Source organism: Lagenorhynchus albirostris, chromosome 5 (genome assembly GCF_949774975.1).
Source record: "Lagenorhynchus albirostris chromosome 5, mLagAlb1.1, whole genome shotgun sequence".
NCBI classification, from domain to species: Eukaryota; Metazoa; Chordata; class Mammalia; order Artiodactyla; family Delphinidae; genus Lagenorhynchus; species Lagenorhynchus albirostris.
Window position 1 is genome coordinate 117,642,818 of NC_083099.1, and position 24,903 is coordinate 117,667,720.

The 24,903-nt window shown below is 37.9% G+C and overlaps 1 long non-coding RNA gene across 2 annotated transcripts in view; it reads right to left on the reverse strand.

Moving 5' to 3' along the window:
• LOC132520671 (uncharacterized) overlaps positions 1–21,347 on the reverse strand; it is a 40,847-nt gene extending 19,500 nt beyond the window's left edge. For both annotated transcript variants that reach the window (XR_009540595.1, XR_009540596.1), the window contains exons 1-2: positions 21,175–21,347; positions 5,022–5,119 (exon numbers count right to left, since the gene is read on the reverse strand). This is a non-coding gene — a long non-coding RNA (uncharacterized LOC132520671). The remainder of the gene's footprint in view (positions 1–5,021; positions 5,120–21,174) is intronic.
• Positions 21,348–24,903: the final 3,556 nt, after the last annotated feature.

A 24,903-nucleotide genomic window follows, 5' to 3' on the forward strand; every position in this document is an offset into this window, starting at 1 on the left:
AGAGCATTTTATGCATAACAAAAAATATCACTTGAGTATAAAAAAGAACAAAATGAAACTAGGAAGTAGAAGCAGAAAGAAGAATTAATAGAGATGAAGAACCTTATTTAAATTAATTATAAAATATTAAAATGGAAAATTGATAAATAAATCCAAGCATTAGTTCTTTGAAAAGACCAACAAGATACGCAAAGTTCTGGACAAGTTAAATGGAGGGGAAAAAGAAAGAAAAAGAGGCAAAACCTAAATTTGAAACACACCAAAGGAGACTGTGGGTATTTTACAGATAAGTTTTCTCAACTTTGGCACTGTTTACATTAGGGCCAGATAATTTGTCTCTATATAGCCAAGAGTTTTTTGAAAATGAAGTGTGCTTTGCTCTATTAGATAATAGAAATAATAGAAAAATAATTTAAATAGTGTAGAATGAGTACAGGAAGAGCAGGCAGATCAAACAACATAAAATCCAGAAAAAGACTCAAATATTTATAGAAATTTAATACATGGTAAAAGTTACCTTTCAATTCCAGTAGAGCAAAGAAGGATTCTTCGATAAATATTTGAAGATTTAGGTACAAGAAATATTTGTTGAAATACTATTCACACATGAAAAATAGGAAGCAAGTAAAGTGCCTAAGATTTTAAAATTTGTTCTATAAATTATGATACATTTATGCAATTAATATGTTCAGCCGTTTAATGTTACTGTAGAAGAGTATTTAAATCTACAGCAAAATGATTGTTATATAATGTTAATCAAAAATGAAACATTTTACCCAATAATAAGTACTGTGAGGTTTTATTTTTGTATTCTGTCTGGCATGTGAGTAAGAGTGGAGAGAAGGCCAGAAGGATATACAGTAACTGAAATATTAAGATTAGTTATCTCTAAATAGTAGAATTTCCATTGATTTTTATTTTCTTCTGTGAATTCTCCATATTTTCTAACTGTTCAATATAAAAATGTATCATTTTCTTAATAACCAAAAACAAAGAAATAGAGAAAGCAAAGCATACACAAAAAATTAATCTGTAACACTAAACCTCCTGAAAAACATTGATGAGTGCCTTCTGATGACCATTTTCATCAGTAGCACTAGCCAACTTACCCACCTGGACAAAAGCTCTGTTTTCTGACTAGTGTTGATCCCTGTATATGGAACCTTCCCTCCACCCCTAAGCACCAGCTGTCAACATCCCATTCAAAAACTCAAAAGCCAGTGAAAAGGAAGATACATCAGTAGTTGATAAGTACATGAAAAAGATATAACTTAAAACATAGTAAACCATAATTCAAAAAGAGTCATGTACCAAAATGTTCATTGCAGCTCTATTTACAATAGCCTGGAGATGGAAACAACCTAAGTGTCCATCATTGGATGAATGGATAAAGAAGATGTGGCACATATATACAATGGAATATTACTCAGCCATTAAAAGAAACGAAATTGAGCTATTTGTAATGAGGTGGATAGACCTAGAGTCTGTCATACAGAGTGAAGTAAGTCAGAAAGAAAAAGACAAATACCGTATGCTAACACATATATATGGAATCTAAAAAATAAATAAATAAATAAATAAAAAGGTCATGAAGAACCTAGAGGCAAGACGGGAATAAAGACATAGACCTACTAGAGAATGGACTTGAGGATATGGGGAGGGGGAAAGGTAAGCTGTGACAAAGCGAGAGAGAGACATGGACATATATACACTACCAAATGTAAGGTAGATAGCTAGTGGGAAGCAGCCGCATAGCACAGGGAGATCAGCTCGGTGCTTTGTGACCACCTAGAGGGGTGGGATAGGGAGGGTGGGAGGGAGGGAGACGCAAGAGGGAAGAGATATGGGAACATATATATATGTATAACTGATTCACTCTGTTATAAAGCAGAAACTAACACACCATTGTAAAACAATTATACTCCAATAAAGATGTAAAAAAAAAAAAAGATAAAAAAACACAGCAAAATAATGCAATATACAAACTAGGATATTTAAAATTAATAAAACTGGCAGCACCAAAAACTGGTGAGGATATAGGGCCTCCAGAATCCTTATATACTGCTGATGGTGGGATAAAATGGTACTTTAGGAAAATATTTGGCAATTTCTGATAAAGTCAACACGTCTGACCTATGACCCAACAGTTCCACCAGGTATTACCCAAAAGAATTGAAAGCATACTGTTTGATTCCACTTATACAAGGTATCTAGAATAGTCAAATTCATAGAGTCAGAAAGTACATTGGTAGATGTCAGGGGCCGGGGGTGGGGAGCTGAGGAGGGGGAATGGGGAGTTAGTGTTTAATGGGGACAGTTTCAGTTTAGGAAGGTGAAAAATTTGGGAGATGGATGATAGTGAGAGTTGCACAACAATGTGAATGTACTTAGTGCCACTGAACTGTACAGTTAAATATGGTTAAAATAGTATGTTTTATATTATGTGACTTTTACCACACACAAAAAATTTTTAAAGCATATTGTACAAAAGGATTTGTACAAGAAAGCTTACAGCACCTAGATTCATTCATGTTAAAAATCAGAAACCATTAAACATCCATCAACAAGATAATAGATAAATAAATTGTGATACATTAATAAAACGGAATACTATTCAGGAATAAAAAGGAATGAACTATTGATATACACAACAATGTGGATGAACTTCAAGAACATTCTGCTGAGCAAAAGAAGACAGACACAAGAGAGTATTGGCTGTATTGTTCCATTCAGGTGAAGTTCAAGACCAGACAAAACTCATCTACAGTGAAAGAAATTGAAAGAGCAGTTTCTTCTGGTAGGAGGTACGAAGGTGGCCTGGGAAGGAGCACAAGAACTTCCTGGGTGACGGCAGCATTCTATAAGTGTGTGGGTTACATAATGTGATTGTCAAAATACATTGAACTGTAACACTTAAGCTCTTCTTATTTATCTTTATGTAAAATACACCTCAATAAAAATAAATATTAAGAGGTAAAGAGAAAAAGGCCAATAACATCCTGATACCTTTCCTGATTCCCATTTGGGATTTGATCTTTCTCCTGTGAGGCTCCGTATCTAAGCTCTTCCCTTGTCCTTCTCTCCCACATTAGTTTAAATGCTTTCTTCAGGCAGGAACTGGGTCTTGATTCTTTTTTTTTTTAATCCAATGTATGTCTAGCATGGTATTTTACACAATGGAACTTAATAAATATTTTTGGATGATCTCAGTGATCCAATGAAGAGAAGAATGTGACAGCACTTACTAGTAGTGGCTCAAACATGTCTCAGCTTTCACCGTTCAAAGTGAATACATTCATACCAGTCCTGAGCTACAAGCATCCTCAAGATCGCATTGCATTCCAGGGATCTACAGGTTTTTCTGGAGACTGTGCTTTTGGACGGACAAAGCCACTGTTGTTCAGACACACACACACACACCAAATGATTCTCTTCCACGTTGCAGTCTGCTGAACCCATGAAAAATCCTCTAACTATTACCCTGTGAATTCCCTTATCTCCTAGACTGATGGTGGACAGCAGAGCATATTCACCAAACTGGGGCAGGGGCGAGGCACTGAAGCAGTTCAGAACATGACCCCCCAAATATGCTGCTCTGTCACATTGATTATTTTGAGTTAAAGACACTTGAAAAAACAGCAAATACAAGAATAATTATCTGACTTTTAAGAAAAAAAGCAGGAGATGTAATCCTCATGTGAAAGATGTCCTCCTGGTACCAGAAAGAAAGTAACGTTCTTATCATCAAGGATAAGAAGTTGAGACCTGGAGAGTTCTATACAAATAGACTTTGTTAAAATACTTCTCTTCCTTTAGTTTCCCCACATAATTCAGTCACTTTTCCACAATTGCCTCTCTTTGTTCAACCTAATACAAAAGCAAGCAGCAAACACCCATTTCTTCGTGTTTTCATTCCTTATGAAGGCTGCCACGTCATGTAAAACTTGCATTAAATAAATTTGTACACATTTCTCCTGTTGATCTATCTTATGTCAATTTAACTCTCGGGACCAGCCAAAAAAAACCCAAGAGTGTAAGAGTGTAGAGATAAAAGTTCACCTATCCTACAGCGCTATTATTCCTGCCCTTCCCACCCCTAGATGCTGGCATATACTACTGCAGGCCCAGGCGACACCCAACTGGTAGAGTAAACACACTGTTCACAACATGTGGATCTGATAGGTTCTGTAAATGCTACCATACGGTGAATTTTTATATTGGAACTTCTTAAATTATTTCCCAGTAAAATTTGGAGAAATAGTTTTATTTGAAAACATTCAGCTCCCAAACAAATATACAATCAACAATTTCTACTAAAGCATGTAACTGAAGAAAAATAACCACTCTATTAATGATATGTCATTAATATTAAAAATAGCTTCAAAATAGAAACTTAAATGTAAACATAATAGGAACTAATGTCAATTTTGAGAGATAGTTCTGTGGAAAAAGCAGAGGTAAGCCTCAAATCTTTCACCCTTTGGATGCTTATACTAACCTTCTAATGCCCTAATACTTCTAAATTTTTGTCCCACATCATTGTTTTAAAGGATCTTACTGTATTCCACTTAGTAAAGTTTCCTTTCATTGTCAAATCTCTGATATAATGAGATCAAACTCAAAATGTTTACATAATCTATTACTCCAATCAAATTTTGATGTTTTTATTTCCCATCACTTCCTTCACTTCTGCTTTGTGGCCCTGTAGCCTCAATGAGTTTTAATTAGCCTTTCTTGTTTTTTCCTATTTTCATTCACTAAATTAGAAACAATTCTGAAAAGTATTTTAGAAGTTATTGCTTATGAAAAGAAACTATTAGAACATGACCCCCATTTTTATTGCTATTGGTACCAAGAGCCAGAAAATTCTTTTGACTCTCTCCGCTGCCTCAACACCCATGTCCCAACTTGGCAGCCCTAATTCTGCAATGTGTTCAGGATCCACTACTTGCTCTGCTCTAACCCTGCTGGGATTGCTACTCAGGCCTTCATTGCTCTTTGCAGGGGCTTCTATAACTTACCCATGGACCTCCTTGCTAGTAGGCTCCTTCTCAGTCCAATCCAAACCTCAGCCTGAATGACCTTTCTAGAACACTCATCGATCATCCCATTCATCCACCTACAGAAGAAAGTTAGAAATCCTGAGAATCACCTTCAAAGCCTGTGACCCCAGCCTAACCTTCCAACCTTACTTGACTTTGCCACTCCCTGCCTGCCACACCAAACCCCATCCATCTCAGAAAATAGAGGACATTTTGAAGAAGTGCTTCTGATGAAACCACTTAAGCACCCGGGACATTTGTCCACTGTTGTTTTGATACTACTGCAAATTTTACAATGATACCACATTTTCCACCCATTTGTTTTTCATCCCAATATCTCTGACCTTTTTAAGTAATAGCAAATCTTTCAACTGTAATTTCTTTTTAAACACCAAGGAGTATTAAACCTCCTTCAAGCAAACACATTATCACCCTTGAAACTTGTGTGGCCCGCATCCCATCCTTATCCTTTTGAAGAGAAACATGTGGTTTCACTCTTATTTCATCTGTTTAATATGTCCTACACTGTTAAATAGAGTTCTTCTTCCAAATGACCTATATGCTTTCATACATTTCTCTTTTTTTGCTTATGATATTATCTCTGCTTGAGAATTCCTTGATAGTCTTCTCCACCTAACTGAATCCTATAGTTTATTCAAGATGAAGAATACCATTATATTCTATCTCTTTGGCATATGGATTATCTGGAACTAAAGACAGTTGAGAACCAGCAGACACAGAGAAAGCTCTTTGCCTCCCCCTAACTTCCAGAAAAAATAAAGTATGAACTTCCCCTTTTGTAAAGGAAATTTACATTTATAAAGGAAATTTCTATTTGTAGAGATGTCTCCAAACCAGAAAGAGAGCTACTTCCAGGAGACAACTCACCACCCCAGAGACTCTTATCTGCATAACAATAGGCCCCTTATTTACCAGACATCTCCCCCTCTCCCCTCCTCATAACTTGCCTCCCTCACCAGCAGCCCCAAACCCTTCTTCCTTTGTTTAACCTAAGTTGGTATATAAGCCTCAAGCATCTGACAGCCTCCTAGAGCCAAATTTGTCTTTGTGAATTCTCATGCACCTACAGGTATTTAAAACTATTTTTTCTTGTTAGTCTGTGTTTATCTTTGCCTCCCGGTATACACAGGAGTATTGTTTTCCTCTCCCGCTGCGGAGCACAGGCTCCAGACGCGCAGGCCCAGCGGCCATGGCTCACGGGCTCAGCCTCTCCGCGGCATGTGGGATCTTCCCGGACCGGGGCACGAACCAACGTGCCCTGCATCAGCAGGTGGACTCTCAGCCACTGCGCCACCAGGGAAGCCCGTTAGTCTGTATTTAATCAGTTTGCTCTTTTGGGCCCCAGCCCTGAACCTAGGAAGGTGGAAGAAGAGGGATTTTTCTCCCCACGAAGGCCCACCCCAAACATGTCTTCTTCAAAATGCTTTCCTCTTGATGTTCCTAGCACATCACTTCACACATGAGTAGGAAGTTGAATATACTTAATCTGTTCACAATTACCACTAATAGAGGTTCAAAAGTGAAGCTATATCAAGACTCTAGAAGTAAAAGTTTTAAGGTTAAATAGTCCACTTTTGTTCCCAATTTGTAAAGTACTCAAGTTTTCATCCGCTCTTTCTTTACATCCCTATTGCCCTTAGTGACTGCTCCCTTGAAACATCTAACATACATCTCGTCTCTCACCCTACACAAAAGCAGATATAATCCATTTGTGACTTTTCAGGCCCTGGATAATAATCATTAAGGGTTGTTGAACAGTGAAGGAAGGAAGGAAGCATAACCCAGCAGGACCCTATGGGGCCTTTCCAGGACAGACCCCTCCCCCATATCCTCTGCTTTAGCTCTGCTCTGAAGTACCTAGATAATAGTATCTGATACACATTTTCTGAGTCGTTTTACAGGTGCTAAAACCCCCACTAAATGGAAGAAATTAACAACTTGAAAACGGAGAGCAAGTAGCCCCCCGACCTACTGGAGCCTACGGATTGATCATGTTAACCCCTGTGACACTGCCCTGTTACCTCACCATCAACCAATCAGAGAACTGTGTGAGCGGATCTCACACCCTGGGACCCCACTCCCTCACCTTGCCCTTAAAAATGTTTTCCTGAAACCCATCAGGGAATTTGGGTTTTTGGAGCACTAGCTGTTCTGACTCCTTATAGGCACCAAAGCTGCACTTTCCTTCATCACCACCCGGTGTATTGGCTTTACTGCGAGCTGGTGAGCTGACCTGACCCAAGTTTGGTTCAGTAACAGAAGGAAGGGAGGAAGGAAGGAAGGGAGGAATGGAGGGAGGGAGGGAGGGAGGGAGGGAGGAAGAAAGAAAGAAATTGTAAATGAAAAATGGAGAAACTGTTGGGGAGGAGAAAGTGTCCCTACACCCTCTCAGGGTCTCTGGCTGGGTCTGAAAATTAAACTGACAAAGACAGATTAACAGGAGAAAAAGATACAGATATATTTAATCTAAGTTTGACATCACATGGGATCCTTCATGACAAGAAGAAGACTCAAAGAAACAGACCTGAGTATTTCATGCTAGGTTTTACCAAGAGTAGACAGTCATAGAGGAGTATGATGGGTTAGGGGAGGTCAGATGACCTTCCTGCTTCTCCTGTTTTCTCAAACTCCTTAGGCTTGAAATATTCACTATTCCAATAGGCTTCTGTTGGTTACATTGCAGCAAGCATTTGTATATGGAATTGCTCTTTAAAAGCAGGAAATCTGCTTCTTTACCAACACAGGTTTGTAGATTCTCTTTCATTTTCTTGCCTAAAACGTCAGCTCTGTAAATTGTTGTAGCAGCTTAATAAACAAATACTAAGTTGTGATCTCCCTGAGGACACCTATGTCTTATTCGGTGATATTTCTCAAGAACTTCATGACTACTGGGTAGGCAAGCTGGCCTACATTTAATTGAGAATGTATTGTGATTAATTCTCTTTGGACCAGTGGAGCCCTTGCTCTCTTTGTCCATCCACATGGCAAAACTGTGGAGAGATCTGAAAATTGCTCATTTGATGTATTTTACTGGTACATGAAAGGACAAAAGCCTAGGAAATCACTCTCTGCATTGAATGCCATTTGCCTCAGATCAATAATATTCAGAAAATGCGTTCACAGGATAAATGAGAATCGTCTTGCCTCCAAACCACAGCACAAAAGGAAAAAAGATATACTGTAATAAGATAACTTTTGTCAGTCACAATGCACTGCTTTCAGAAGGCTGTTTTCCATGCCTCCTTAGTTGTTCCTATTACATTCTAGTAACTGCTAAGATTGAGATGTACCAAAGTTAGGTTGAATGTTTAGGAAACACGGACTTAGGTGGTCTTATGATTTGTTAACTTATTAAAAGGCATGTTATTTCCTGGACAAACTAAATGAGAACACTGACATCTCCTTATATTTTTAAAGTTCTGTGGTTCATTTGTCAAACTGTAGTACATACCAGACTCAAAACCTCCCTCACTTCTTTCTTACCCCATGCCTGGTTTTAATCTCAGATTTAAGTTTAGATGGTGAATTGCCTTAGAAGGCTGGTAAATTAGTTTTAATGTTTCTTAAACACCAAATACGAGTGGATCATTCTGCTAGATGCTTTACGTATTCTACCCAATTTAGCCCTTAAACAACCATTCTGAGGCCTATGTTTTTGTTTCTATTTATACTTGAGGAAACTAAATATTAAGCAACCCAGTAACCACGGGCCCACCTCACTTACCCCCATCAACCCCGCCAAACAAATCTGAGGTTGCCTATTAGAAGCCCCATCAGAGTTCATGATCTTTCCATTGTTCCAGACCTTTCCATTATATCCAACCCATGGCAGTTTTAAATGGCATCCTCTTTATAAAACAGGGTCAGACTAGGTTTTCTCCACCTACCCGCCCCATCTCCCCAAAAATTGTACAATCTGAAAGCAATTTTTCTTATTCCTTCAATCTCCCAGATGAACCAACCTCAAAATAGGTCCAACCAAGAGCCACTTGGTCTAGTGAAAAGTTTGGTACCAGCTGAGGAATTACAGGATCTGAGTTCCCGCCACCCCTGACTAACTGGCCGTGTAACCTGTGCCCAATTAGTCAACTCCTCTAAGCCTCACATTCCTCATCTTTAAATAAGAAGGTTAACCATCCAGTTCCACAGGATATTTTTGTCTGATTTATAATGGAATTTCTAAGAGAGTAGGTATATTTTATGTTTCTTTTAAATTAGCATTTAATCAGTAAACTGCAAAGTAGGGACGTTGCCCACAACCTTAAAAAATGACAGCACAGTCTCTCAACCACACTCTAATGTCATTTGGATTTTGTCCTCCCACAAATCCCTTTTTTTAAAAAGAACGAAATAGAGACACAGATGTAGAGAACAAACATATGGACACCAAAGGGGGAAAGCGGTGGGTGGTGATGGGATGAAATTGGGAAATTGGGATTGACATATATACACTAATATGTATAAAATACGTAACTAATAAGAACCTGCTGTATAAAAATAAATAAATAAATTTTTTTAAAAAAAGAATACAATGATTTAAAAAACTCATTAATGTGTTTTTGTTTATTATTTGGCATTTCAAATGTGCTGTTCCTATATTGAAATACCAATATCCAAAGCCTACTGAAAGAGAGTGGATTCTTTGAGATGTTCCAAGTCGAGCAGCACCTTAATGATCAGACAGTAATAAGTCGGGATGACAGCGCTGCCCATGGTGCATTTCATGGTGCGAATGGTACGGACTTAGCAGAGTCCCATTAAATTAATGAGAAGCCCTGGCCTTTTTGGCCAGCAGGAGTGAGCAACATAATGGAGCCATCCAAACACCTTTCCATCCCTAGGAATGAAAGGCGAGATTGAAAGGACAACCAGTTCAGTTACGTGTTTGGCTTTCCACACAATTTATCCCCAAGATCAGGCTGTTACTCCATTTTTCCCTCAGTTGGGTTTTCAAGATCAGCAGCTGCTAAAATAGCTTTTTTAAGGTATTTTAGGTTGTTGACACCCTTGTCTCCTGAATACATAATAAATAAAAGGACCAGGAATCCCTCCAGAACTCTAGCACTGTCCAGTGAAGGTGTCCTTTGAATTGGGATTCATAAAGTGGGCTTTCACTTGATGTTCTGCTTGTTTTTACCATCAGCCAACAAAGGGTCTGCTATAAAAAGGGAGGCATCTCGATTAGTTAAAGGTAAATAAATGAAATGGGAATCTAATTTTTCTTGAGGCAGAATGCCAAAATGGGAGAAATGTTGGATTAGGAATTAGGCGAGTTGTGCTACCAAGAACCTGCGCAGCCAGGAACAACTGATGGCCTCTCTCAAGACCTCAGTCTCTTCGTTCATAAGAGAATTGGTTTGACAATATGATCCATAAATTTTTCCAACATTTTGAAATATATGGCTATCTTTGAAAATCAAGAGAAATATGGTCAATGAGTAGGTAGCAGATGCTGTGGTTGAAAATAAATATCCCAGGATTTATCTTTTCTTGGGAATAGATCTTCTTCTGTAAATGGGAATAGTATTCTACACTATTTTCCTCTCAGTGAACACACAGACTCGAATCCGTGGAAATTTTATTTATGTATTAAGGGTAGGCACACAGAACATTTTTCATATTGCCACTGTTAGTATTCTTTACCATGACTCATATCACCTGTTAGACAACATTGATCAACTAGTCTTGACACAATTTGTTTTTCTACTTTCTTTAGTCCATAATTTAATTCTCTTAACCACCAGGAACAAATCGTCAGACATCACTTTGAAAGAGTTCATGTCTTATCATCTTTTTCAACATAGATCATGCAGTGACTGCATTTCCATTTAGTGAATTAATCCTCTATGTCTTTTCTGATTCCTAATACTGCCTTGCCTCATCATCCCAATACTCATTAACATCTTACCCAGAGAATGGAAGTTTAAAGAAAACTGTTGAAGATCAAAGATAATTTATGGGTTTGAATAGAAGTTTTAAATTACAGAAACCAGTAACATTAACATTTACATGAAGAAACATATAAGGGATTTCTGGATCTGTATGTTCTACAGACTTCTGACAGAGCTAAAGCCCCAGGAAAATAATAAGATCAAAATTTAATATGCAGTTTCTTTGTAGGTTTTTATAAAAGTCTGCTAAGAAGAGAAATAACAGACTTGAATATGTATTATCTGTTGAGCACTTTACCGTATTAGCTTGTTTTATCTCATATTAGCCCTAAAAGTATTATATTATGAGTTCTGATTTACAAATAACAAAACTGAGACTAAGTGAGGTAAAGTAATGAATGCATAGTCTTATAGTTAGGAAACAGCAGAATCAGTATTCCAACTCTGGTCTTGAGGACTCTAAAAATGATATGTTTTTTTTTCACAGTATGTCACTGCAAGAGCATTTATGTGTGTGTGTGTGTGTTCTGTATTTTTCAAGAGAATTGCAAAAACCTATTGGATTGTCCCTTTTTTCTCTTTGGTCTTCTTACTTTTCTTTCTCTCTTCCTCCTTAAGTTCAAAGTGAAGGCTTTTTATTTCAATTCTTTCCAAACTGCCAAGATTCTGAACCTAATAATAAAATATTATTTATATATTCATATTAAAGTGTAGTTGATTTATTACCAATAATAATAAACAATTATCTTATTCCATTATTATAGCTAGCATATATTGAGAACAATATAGCCTAAACCCTTGGCAAGCATCCTCTCACTTAATGCATGATAAGGATAGGTGCTATAATAAACGTTTACACTTGAAAACAAAAGTTTAAGGAGACTTAGAAACTTATCTAAAATAAAAATTCTTGGTTGTTTCTAAAGAAAAAAAAAATCTCATATCTGTTTAATTATAAAGCTTGTATTCTTGACCACTATGAAGAAATCTAGAACTGAGAAAGGAAATATATGGTAATTTTTTAATTGCAAGTAGATGGGATTTAATTATATTCATTTATATTTTTAAAAAAATTTTGGTTGTTGATCTTTATTCTAAAAAGTCCCTTTAACTTTTTGCTCTTCAAAAAACTGCTTGTTCTACACTTAGGAAAGACAAAAACAGAAAGAATAACCAACCCAACCGAACAAAATGTTGCTGATATTATGTTATAGCACTGCCATCCAGTGGCCATTAAGGGAAACACATAGCAAATGCTTCATGGCTGCAAATGATCATTAGTGCAATTATTTAAATATAAAATAAAATGCTGAGTTGAAAAGAAATATTTGAGTAGTAAAGTTCAATTTTATTATTTACCCTGGACCTGAGGCATCTCAAAGTGAATAAACTAACCCTGTCTGTGTCATGATGTAATTGTTAGTGCTAGAGGTCTTTAAACAATTTTAAAACGCAAATAAAAGAAAATGAAGACATTTGTGCAATTGGGAATTTCTCTTTAAATTTTGTAAATGTTTTAGTTCAACACAATTTTTATTAGCATATATGTTGCAAAACCATGTTGAAATTGCCCATGTAAATGCAGTGCTGGGCTTGGTGATTGATGTGTACAAAGAGCAAAACCAACTGGTTTTCGGTTCTTAGGGCGTGGATGCTACTATTAAACACAGCCTCTTGAATTTGTTTTATTGCATGTAGATTAATGTGAATACTTCATTTTTCATTATTTGTTGGTTTTGTTTTGTTTGTTTCTATGTTTGTTCAAACATTTTTTTCTTTATTTATTGGTTTATTTAAACCACTGGCGCTAAAGACATCTGTCCATAATGAAAGGCAAAATCCAGAGCTCTTGAATTCAAAACTGTTTCAAATCATGAATTGGAAGAAGCTTTGATTACTCATTTAGAAAATATTTATTAAGATTTGGTGAGGTGCTACACATATAGTAAATACGGCATAGTCTTGCCTTCAAAGTAATTACTGTTCACTTCAGAAAACAAAAACACAAATATACAAAGCAACATTCACAATGTGAGGAACAGGCATGGAATCCAGTCTTCTTGTTCATAGGAATTATCTCAAGAAGCCAGCAAGTGCTTCACACATGGTAAAGACCCAATTGTTGCTGGATGAATGAATGGAGCAGTATAATTGAGGTAAGTATGAGGTGTAACATAACACCCACTCACAATCTGAGAGGTTGCAGTAGGTTGTCTAGAGCAGGAAACTAGGCTAAGTTGTGATTGGGGGTAAGTAGTCAAGAGTCATACTAAGCGAGGTGAGTCAGAAAAAGAAAGACAAATACCATATGATATCACTCACATGTGGAATCTAAAATATGACACTAATGAACATATCTATGAAACAGAAACAGATAGACATAAAGAACAGACTTGTGGTTGCCAAGGGTAGGTGGAGGGGGGAGGGAAGGATTGGGAGTTTGAGGTAAGCAGATGCAAACTAGTGTATACAGAATGGATAAACAACAGGGTCTTACTGTATAGCACAGGGAACCATATTTAATACCCTGTGATAAGCCATAATGGAAAAGAATATATATGTATAACTGAATCACTCTGCCGTACAGCAGAAATTAACACAACATTGTAAATCAACTATACTTCAAATAAAATTTAAAAATAAACAAGATAAAATACAGGAATGAGAAAACAGGGGAGTGTACAAACTAAAAAAGAAAGAAAAGAGAGAGAGAGACAGAGGGAGAGAGAGAGACAGAAAGATGTGTTTCAGGCAGAGATCAGTAGGTGGAAAGGTCTGGGGGTGACCCTAGAATTATTTAATTCAGGTCATTTGAATAGTAAAGAAACTGTAAGTAAATGACTTGCTGAAAGTCACATCATGAGCAGTGTCACAATCAAGTTTAGACTGGGTCTTCCGATTCCCTCTCTAATCTACTTTGATTTATTAGTGCAACAGTGAATGAACTTTTCTAAGGGGAAAAAAAGAATGGGCTTCAAATGTGATGGTAGTGAAAACGGGATTAAAGGAGCCAATGAGAAAGACAATGTAGGGAACGGCACCAAAGACGGAGGAGAGCTTAAACAAGCTTTATTTGGGAACGCTCCCGGGCGAGGTTCACTGGTCGGAGAGAAAGGGGCCAGAGAAGTCGCGCCCGGGCGAGGGTTTGGGCAGAATTTATAGGGGAAGAAGGGAAAGGGGTGTGGTGAAACTGGGAGGGCGCAGGGTAGTCCTTATTTGGTGGTCTCTTCGGGTATCGTGGCAATATCTGGTGCCGGTTGCATCAATCTTGGGACGGATGGTCAGCTTACAAGGGACAAAACATGAGAAGCAAAAGCAAACCATCTGCTGAACCTTGAGAGCATTTCCTCTGTTAACTACATACCCATTCATTAATGCTGCTACTGTTAATAAGAATAAGAACCATGCAGGAAGGGAACAGCCCTGGAGGGCAATGTTGCCAAATGGTTGAGGAACAGCCTCTGAGGCCTAATAACATTGTAGGCAGTATATACACAAGACACATTTACTGAGGGCTGACAGCATAATGCCACTATGGGGAAGCCAAAGAAAATGGAAGAAATGATTCCCTTTCACTAGTAACTTACACTCAGTTGGAGGGCTTTTTACAAAACTTTGCAGAAATGGGCAATTAAAAACATCCCAGGGCAGCAATAGCACAATGGGGAGACATCATGGTGCACGTGCAGTGGTCTGAATCTAAAAAAGCCCATGTTCTCACCCCAGCTCTGCAGATCAGGGCTGTTGCAGACTCCATGCTGGTCATGCTGTGCTGTGAACTGTTGTCATACATTTCCATAGTTGTGGTGAAAATGTCTGGCTAGGGGAAGTAAAGTATCCTGAATAAGATAGGTCTTATCTTATCTTATCTTATCTTAAAATTCTCACAAAATAGTCGGTTTGGCCAGTGGGAGGGCTGCCATCACTTGACCTCTTTGTGTTTCATGTTCCTTGCATCTAAAATTGAGTGAGTTGGTCTTTCAAGGACCCCTGTCAGTCCTCTTCCTACTCACTATGTTAGTGTAGTGCAGGCTTTACTTGGCTGTTGAGAGAAGGTCAAATGGAGAAGCAGAACAGCATGCTTTTTGTAGCCCCTTCATCAGGCCATATGCTGGTCTTTGAAGCCACACCCTCAGTCAGATGCGGCCACTCATCATCCACACTGAGCTCTCCTAGCCAGCCTCTGCCTTGAGCCCTGGTAACTGGTTAAACAAAGCACTTCAGAGGCTACTCCTCCCTGATCCATGACTTATAACTAGCATCTGAAATCCTAACTTGTGATTTGGCTTTTACTTTATGTGTCCTTCCTCTGAAATTGCTAGCCTGCTCTCCTAAGGAAAATACACTATGAAGTCACTAGCCTTCTTTGAAAACTTGATGTTGGAGAAGACTTAAAGGGACTGGAGTTGGGCCCAGAAGAAACTATTGGACTAAACTGGTTGAGAGAATATCTTGTTCACAGATGGCATAAGGGGCTCTTCTTGGCTGAATGAAGGGAATTTTAAGAAAAAAATAATGTGGATATTAAGTATAGGACAAAGAGTTAAAATTTACTTAATATACAGTTTTGACCCTCAGTAGATATTTTTAGTGCAGTCAAACCTCAGAGAGATTGCAGGTTTTGTTCCAGACCACCGCAGTAAGCAAATATGGCAAGAAAATGAGTCACACATTTTTGGGCTATAAATGCGTATAAAAGTTATGTTTACACTATACTGTAGTCTATTAAGTGTGCCATAGCATTATGTCTAAAAAAACAATGTACAGACCTTAATTTAAAAATACTTTATTATTAAACAATGCTAAGCATCATCTGAGCCTTCCGCAAGTCACAGTCTTTTGGCTGGTGGAGGGTCTTGCCTCAGTGTTCATGCTGCTGACTGATCATCGTGGTAGCTGCTGAAGATTGGGGTGGCCTGTGGCGATTTCTTAAAAGAAGACAATAATGACGTTTGCCTCACTGATTGGCTCTTCCTTTTAGGAATGATTTCTCTGTAGCATGCAACGCTGTTTGATAGCATTTTACCCACAGTAGAACTTCTTTCAAAGTTGGGGTCAATACTCTCAAATGCAGCCTTTGCTTTATCAACTAAGTTTATGTAATATTCTAAATCCTTTGTTGTCATTTTGACAATCAATGAAGTCCGCCCTCTCACATGGGCACGGTTCATGGAGCCCCAAAACAATTACAATAGTAACAACAAAGATCAATGATCACAGATCACCATAACGAATATCATAATGATGAAAAAGTTTGAATTTTTGCTAAAATTACCAAAATGTGACACAGAGACACAAAGCGAGAAAATGCTTTTCAAAAAATGGTACCAATAGGCTTGCTTGACACAGGGTTGCCACAAACCTTCAATTTGTAAAAATGCAATTATCTGTGAAGTGCAATAAAGCAAAGTGCAGTAAAACAAGGTATGCCTGTAATGACTAAAGGATTTTGTGATGATCACACACCCCAATCAAGATGGTGTATGCAAGATGTGCTAAAATTTAAGAATGCTATACAACAGAACAACAAGTTGAAGGGTTTTGCCCTGAAGAAGTTTTACAATATGACAGTCAGTAACAACCGAAAATTAGGAGAGCTCTATACAGTAAGCAGTAAGCCAGACTTGGTGACTTTACATAGACAAGAATTCAAAACAACCCCAAAATTGCAAATCTGAACACTTGTAAATGATGGTATGAATAACAGAAGCAAAAGGGGATCTTTTAGAAATGATGATGATTATCTCAGTTTTAGACTTTAGAAAGTTTCAGGTGAGAGAAAGGCAATATCCTGTCCTGGAATCTGAGCTCAGAAAGGCATTAGGTGTCAAATATAGCAAGAGGTAGAAGATTCAAGACAAATACATATATATATATATATTCTTGTGTATAACTTTAGAGAGAAGTCCATTGTTGGTGACCATGCATAGTAAGTCTTCTACATAGTGGAGCATTCCAGAGACTAACTCAAGACTAAGTATTATAAGAAAGTCCACATGGTGGGACTTGAAAGGTAAAACAGGGATTAGTTTGGAGGTGTCAATGAAAGAAATGTTGTCTGCCATATCAGTAAACAAAGGATGTTGCAGCCATCAAGCCATCACATTACGGCCACCCTGACCGTGAGCCCTGAGGAAACTCAGGATGGAAACAGGATGCCTGCCATCAAGCCAGCAGCCTCTGCAGTTACCCCCAATGATGCACCCTGAGGAGACTCAGGATGAGAAAGCATAGGTTACTGGCCCCAGAGAGCCAAGGTGCATATCAAAGGAATGATTTTAGTGAGCCCAGACTCTTGCATCTTCCCATACATAGAAAAGCACTAAATCCCTTAACTTGAGATGTCTGGTTTTCTTTAACAGTAATCTTTTGATGTTCTGACTACCTGGTCTTTGTTGCAAAAACTCCTATATATCCTGGCTCCCCTCCCTTGTCTCTTCAGAGCAGTCTCTCAGAGCTATCTGAGATGCTGTGTCCCAGGCTTAAGTCCTCAGTTTTGTCCGCTGAATAAAACATAGCTATCAACTTTTAGGTTGTGCATTTCTTTCAGATGACAGAGGGTAGAAATCACTACCATCCTCATCAAATACTTAAAGAGAACCTTCTGTGTGCTGGACAATGTAGTGAACACTGGGAAGAGAAAAGGATTAACCATGATCCACTCTCAACTGCTAACATCTGGTTCTGGTGTCTGGGTGTCTTCTTCAACACAAATTATATCAACTTTAGCTAACATTTATTAAAGGATCATTCTGAGTCAGTCAGAGTTCTACATGTTTTACATAGATTATCTCATTTAATCTTTATAACAACCATATAAAATAGGTCCTCATTACCATTTTACAGATAAAGGAAACAGAAAGGAGGTGTAGGAAACAGCTGACATAACAGGCCTGACTGTTACCCTTTGAATTGCATGCTTACACAGTCGGCCCTTAGCTGGCATCTGAAACTTGAATTTGGGGAGTGTTCCCACCATTCCCCAAACTGATAAGAGTGGCCCATTATGCCTAACTGCTTATACAAACAATGGTTTATTATGAGCACCTGATTTCTTTCTGGGAGTCTGGAATTTTGGTAGATGCTAGACAGAGGGTGCCTACATGATCAGCCCCCAATAAAAACCCTGAGCAATGAGTCTCTAATGAGCTTCCCTGGTTGACAACACTTCACTTGTATTGTTGCAACTAGTTGCTGCCAGAATTAAGTGCATCCTGGGTGGTTCCCCTGGGAGAGGACTTTGGAAGTTTGTACCTGGTTTCCTCCATACTTTGCTCCAGATGCCTTTTCTCTTTGCTGATTGTGCTTTGCATCCTTTCACTGCAATAAATCATAACTGTGAGTACAATTATTTGCTGAATCCTGTAAGCCCTTCGGGAGAAATGACATCACAGTAGTTCATCATCCTTCAAGTCTGGGGTGCTTAGAATGACTTGTTTGGTTGGAAGAGAGAAAGAGCAAGTGGTAAGGGATTAGGTGAAGGTATATAACCTAACTCCTCACTGAAACAGAACTCTTCTTCCCTCACAAATGCAGTTTTGCTCTCAGTATTGCCTTTTGAGAGGGGAATGAGAAACTGGTTGCTCTAGGGCATTGGTCTTACAAAGGAAAAGTATCATCTAGTGCAGTGATTCTCAAACTTTATCATGCATATAAATCACCTGAAGGGCTTAAGTCACCGCTGGGTCCCACCCCCTGGTTTCTGATTCAGTAGGTCTTAGGTGGGCCCACAAATTCACAGATCTAACAAGAATTTGCTGATAATGATGTTGGTAGAGCCACAGATCTACTAATTCACTAGCATCTCTAAGCACATATGGGCAAGGAGATAATACTCTGCTTTGGGAGAAGAAATGTTCAAATCACAGGATGCTTCTTGGAATACAAACACAGAACAACTGATTCTATGACAGTTACATAAGAAGTTGTTTATCTGTTTTTTTTTTAATCAAACTTCTAGCTCTTTTAACTCAAAAAACTTTTCCAGAATCATTTCCAGATTGCAACATTTGTATGTGGGGAGAACTTCTAGGGACAAGAATAGTTCAAGAAAATTCTGTGATTCTTTATTTGATGTGGATTACTATAAATTTTGTATATGAAAATTTGCATGTGTGGGCTATTTAATCATTTAAATTTCAAGCATCAATAGAACTGGTTCTCAAATCTGTAACATTCATTCTCACTTTCAGTATGAAATCTAATGATTTAGAATTTGAGCAAAGGCACTTTAAAGTAGAATGTTTAAAATTGGAATACTTTTCCCAGTTTTTAGTTCTAATGTCTTAAAATTTATAATTAAAAGTAAACTGTTTTGTGCCTATTTCCCTAATAGTAAATTCAGAGGTCATGACAGCTGGCTTGCCTACCTTAAAGAAGCTGCTTAGGCCCAATTTCCAGGGCCCATGAACCAACCTGGATTCTATCTGATTGAATCTGGGGTGAGTGATATGTTAAGTCACACTTACTGAGACTAAAGTTGTTTCTTATTTTAAAAAAAATTGTTTAATGAGAAAACTTTGATGTATTTTGTAAGTTGAACTGACCCCAATTCTTCTAACAGTAAGAATTATCCAACTGGATTCCTATCTCTGATTTGAGGTCTTAATGTCAGACCCCTTAAACATTGAAGTGATGTAGTTTATCACTTAATGCAGGCTGAGTAAATGACTTCAGACATAGCCTTTTCTTTTTTTTGTTCCCTAGGTGCAGGAAGTTGCTTTGATTACATTGCTCAGTTCAGGGCACATTTCATTTTTGCAAAACTCCTCTTGCTTTTTATTCTTTTTTCCTTCCCATCACTATTCTCATTTCCACCATGGATATTAGTAAGTGCTACACCCAAATCTTTTTTTCCTATCTTTTTTCTCTTTTGGAGATCTGATTTGTAAACATTTATCAGCACATCACTGGTTCCAATTTTATGTGTGGTTACTTGTACCTTTAGAAGAACTCTATAGTTCACCAGGTCTCAAATCTTCATTTGAAGAATGAGAAATGTGAGGAGTAATTTTGTGTATCAACTTGACGGGCCACAGGGGCCCCAATATTTTGTCAAACATTATTCTAGGTGTTTTGGTAAGGGTGATTTAGGTGAGGTTAACATTTAAATTCATAGACTGAGTAAAGTAGATTGCTCTTCATAAAGTAGGTGGGCCTCATACAGTCAACCGAAAGCCTGAACAAAACAAAATGCTGACCCTTCCCCCAGTAAGAGAGAATTCTCCTGCCTACGAGCCTTCAAATTGGCCCATCGACTCTTCCTGCCTGATGGTCTTTGAACTGGACATTACTTTTGAAGATTTTGGACACATCAGCTTCCATAATCATGTGAGCCAATTCCATATAATACATTCATTTATATTGGTTTTGTTTCTCTGGAGAATGCTGATGAATACAAGGAATATGAACTTAGGTGGTCCAAATCTTTGAAGGATGTGGTTCTAAATAATTCTGACCAGAGAAGAATGTACTAATTTTCTTTTAAAGATCCCTTCCAGTCTTGAGGTTCTAGTTTATATTGATATTCAAATTTGCAGTCTCAAAAAGCAACATACATCTAAGAAAACTTCGGTTAATAGGAACACAGGATAGTTCTGGAAAGATATATCTGCAATTAAAAAAAAAGATAAAACAGAAGCAATTATTTTAAAAATTAAGAGGAAAAGGATAACCATCTTGGGAAGGTTACTATGTTTAACCTAGTTTCAACACAGATGGAAATATTTAAAAAATGGAAAAATTCAACAAAATGAATACTACAGAGCAGTTGAACCTGGCTCAACAAGTGTAAATTGTTGTAGCTGTAGTCAAAGTCAAATCTCTGTCCCTATTTTCATAGAAGTGACTTTGGACCCCACATACAAAGACAAAGGAGAAGCTGCAATGAGATGGTAGGAGGGGTGCAATCATAATAAAATCAAATCCCATAACATCTGGGTGGATGACTCACAAACTAGAGAACAATTATACCACAGAAGTCCACACACTGGAGTGAAGGTTCTGAGCCCCACATCAGGCTTCCAAACCTGGGGTCCAGCAATGGGAGGAGGAATTCCCAGAGAATCAGACTTTGAAGGCTAGCAGGATTTGACTGCAGGACTTTGACAGGACTGAGAGAAACAGAGACTCCACTCCTGGAGGACACATATAAAGTGATGTGTGCATCAGGACCCAGAGGGAAGGAGCATTGACTCCATAGGAGACTGAACCAGACTTACCTGCTAGTGTTGGAAGGTCTCCTACAGAGGTAGGAGACGGCTGTGGCTCACCGTGAGGACAAGGACACTGACAGCAGAAGCTCTGGTAAATACTCCTTGGCATGAGCCCTCCTGGAGTCTGCCATTAGCCCCACCAAAGAACCTGTAGCCTCCAGTACTGGGTCTCTTCAGGCCAAACAAGCAACAGGGAGGGAACTCAGCCCCACCCATCAGGATACAAGCAGATTAAAATTTTACTGAGCTCTGCCCACCAGAACAACACCCAGCTTTACTCATCACCAGTTCCTCCCATCAGGAAGTTGGCACAAGCCTCTTAGATAACCTCATCCACCAGAGAGAAGACAGCAGAAGCAAGAAGATTTACAATCCTGCAGCCTGTGGAACGAAAACCACATTCACAGAAAGATAGACAAAATGAAAAGGCAGAGGACTATGTACCAGATGAAGGAAAAAGGTAAAACCCCAGAAAAACAAGTAAATGAAGTGGAGATAGGCAACCTCCCAGAAAAAGAATTGAGAATAATGATAGTGAAGATGATCCAGGACCTCAGAAGAAGAATGGAGGAAAAGATTGAGAAGGTGTGAGAAATGTTTAACAAAGATTTAGAAGAATTAAAGAACAAACAAACAGAGATGCATAATACAATAACTAAAATGAAAAATACTCTAGAAGGAATCAATAACAGAATAACTAAGGCAGAAGAACAGATAGGTGACCTGGAAGACAGAATGGTGAAAATCACAGCTGAGGAACAGAATAAGGAAATAAAATGAAAAGAAATGAAGACAGCCTAAGAGACCTCTGGAACAACATTAAATGCACCAAAATTCACATTATAGGGGTCCCAAAAGGAGAAGAAAGAGAGAAAGGACCCAAGAAAATATTTGAAGAAATTATAGTTGAAAAATTCCTTAACATGGGAAAGGAAATAGCTACCCAAGTCCAGGAAGCACAGAGAGTCCCAGGCAGGATAAACCCAAGGAGAAACACACAGTAATCAAACTGACAAAAATTAAAGACAAAGAAAAGTTATTAAAAGCAAGAAGGGAAATGTGACAAATAACATACAAGGGAACTCTCATAAGGTTAACAGCTGATTTCACAGCAGAAACTCTAAAAGCCAGAAGGGAGTGGCATGATATATTTAAAGTGATAAAAGCAAAGAACTGACAACCAAGATTACTCCACCTGGCAAGGATCTCATTCAGATTCAACAGAGAAATCAAAAGCTTTACAGAAAATCAGAAGCTTTACACACAAGCAAAAGCTAAGGGAATTCAGCACCAACAAACCAGGTCTACAACAAATGCTAAAGGAACTTCTCTAAGTGGGAAACAAAAGAGAAGAAAACGACCTACAAAAACAAACTCAAAACAATTAAGAAAATAGTAATAGGAACACACATAGTGATAATTACCTTAAATGTGAATGGATTAAATGCTCCAACCAAAAGACACAGGCTTGCTAAATGGATACAAAAACTAGACCCATCTATATGCTGTCTACAAGACACCCACTTCAGACCTAGGGACACATACAGACTGAAAGTGCGGGGATGGAAAAAGATATTCCATGCAAATGGAAATCAAAGGAAAGCTGGAGTAGCAATACTCATATCAGATAAAATAGACTTTAAAATAAAGAATGTTACAAGAGACAAGGAAGGACACTACATAATGGTCAAGGGACCAATCCAAGAAGAAGATATAACAATTATAAATATATATATGCACCCGACATAGGAGCACCTAAATACATAAGGCAAATACAGCTATAAAAGAGGAAATTGACAGTAACACAATAATAGTGAGGGACTTTAACACCTCACTTACACCAATGGAAAGATCATCCAGACAGAAAATTAATAAGGAAACAAAAGCTTTAAATGACACATTAAACAAGATGGACTTAATTGATATTTATAGGACAATCCATCCAAAAACAGAAGATTACACTTTCTTCTCATGTGCACATGGAATATTCTCCAGGATACATCACATCTTGTGTCACAAATCAAGCCTTGGTAAATTTAAGAAAACTGAAATCATATCAAGCATCTTTTCCGAACACAGTGCTATGAGATTACAAACCAATTACAGGGGAAAAAAATGTAAAAAACACAAACACATAGAGACTAAACAATACATTACTAAATAACCAAGAGATCACAGAAGAAATCAAAGAGGAAATCAGAAAATACCTAGAGACAAATGACAATGAAAACACAATGATCTAATACCTATGGGATGCAGCAAAAGCAGTTCTAAGATGGAAGTTTATAACAATAAAATCCTACCTCAAGAAATAAGAAAAATCTCAAATAAACAATATAATGTTACACCTAAAGGAGCTAGAGAAAGAAGAACAAACAAAACCCAAATTAATAAAAGGAAAGGAATCATAAAGATCAGAGCAGAAATAAATGAAATAGAAACAAAGAAAACAATAACAAAGATCAATAAAACTAAAGCTGGTTCTCTGAAAAATAAACAAAACTGATAAACCTTTAGCCAGATTCATCAAGAAAAAGAGGGAGAGGATTCAAATCAATAAAATTAGAAATGAAAAGGGGGAAGTTACAACAGACCCCACAGAAATTCAAAGCATCATAAGAGACTACTACAAGTAACTCTATGTCAATAAAATGGACAACCTGGAAGAAATGGACAAATTCTTAGAAAGGTATAACTTTCCAAGACTGAACCAGGAAGAAATAGAAAATATGAATGGACCAATCATAAGTACTGAAACTGAAACTGATTAAAAATCTTCCAACAGGGCTTCCCTGGTGGTGCAGTTGTTGAGAGTCCACCGGCTGATGCAGGGGACGCGGGTTCGTGCCCTGGTCCAGGAAGATCCCACATGCCGCGGAGTGGCTGGGCCCGTGAGCCACGGCCGCTGAGCCTGCGTGTCCGGAACCTGTGCTCTGCAACAGGAGAGACCACAACAGTGAGAGACCCGTGTACCGCAAAAAAAAAAAATCTTCTAACAAACAAAAGTCCAGGACCAGATGGCTTCACAGGTGAATTCTATCAAACATTTAGAAAAGAGATAACACCCATCCTTCTAAAACTCTTCCAAAAAACTGCAGAGGAAGGAACACTCCCAAACTCATTCTACGAGGCCACCATCACCCTGATACCAAAACCACACAAAGATACAACAAAAAAAGAAAATTACAGACCAAACTCACTGATGAATATAGATGCAAAAATCTTCAACAAAATACTAGCAAACAGAATCTAACAACACGTTAAAAGGATCATACACCATGATCACGTGGAATTTATCTCAGGGATGCAAGGATTCTTCAATATACACAAATCAATCAATGTGATACACCATATTAACAAACTGAAGAATAAAAACCATATGATCATCTCAATAGATGCAGAAAAAGGTTTTGACAAAATTCAACACCCATTTATGATAAAAACTCTCCAGAAAGTGGGCATTGAGGGGACCTACTTCAACATAATAAAGGCCATATATGACAAACCCACAGCAAATATCATTATTGATGGTGAAAAATTGAAAGCATTTTGTCTAAGATCAGGAACAAGACGAGGTTGCCCACTTTCACCACTATTATTCAACATAGTTTTCAAAGTCCTAGCCATGGCAATTAGAGAAGAAAAAGAAATAAAAGGAATACAAATTGGAAAAGAAGAAGTAACACAGTCACTGTTTGCAGATGACATGATACTATACATAGAGAATCCTAAAGA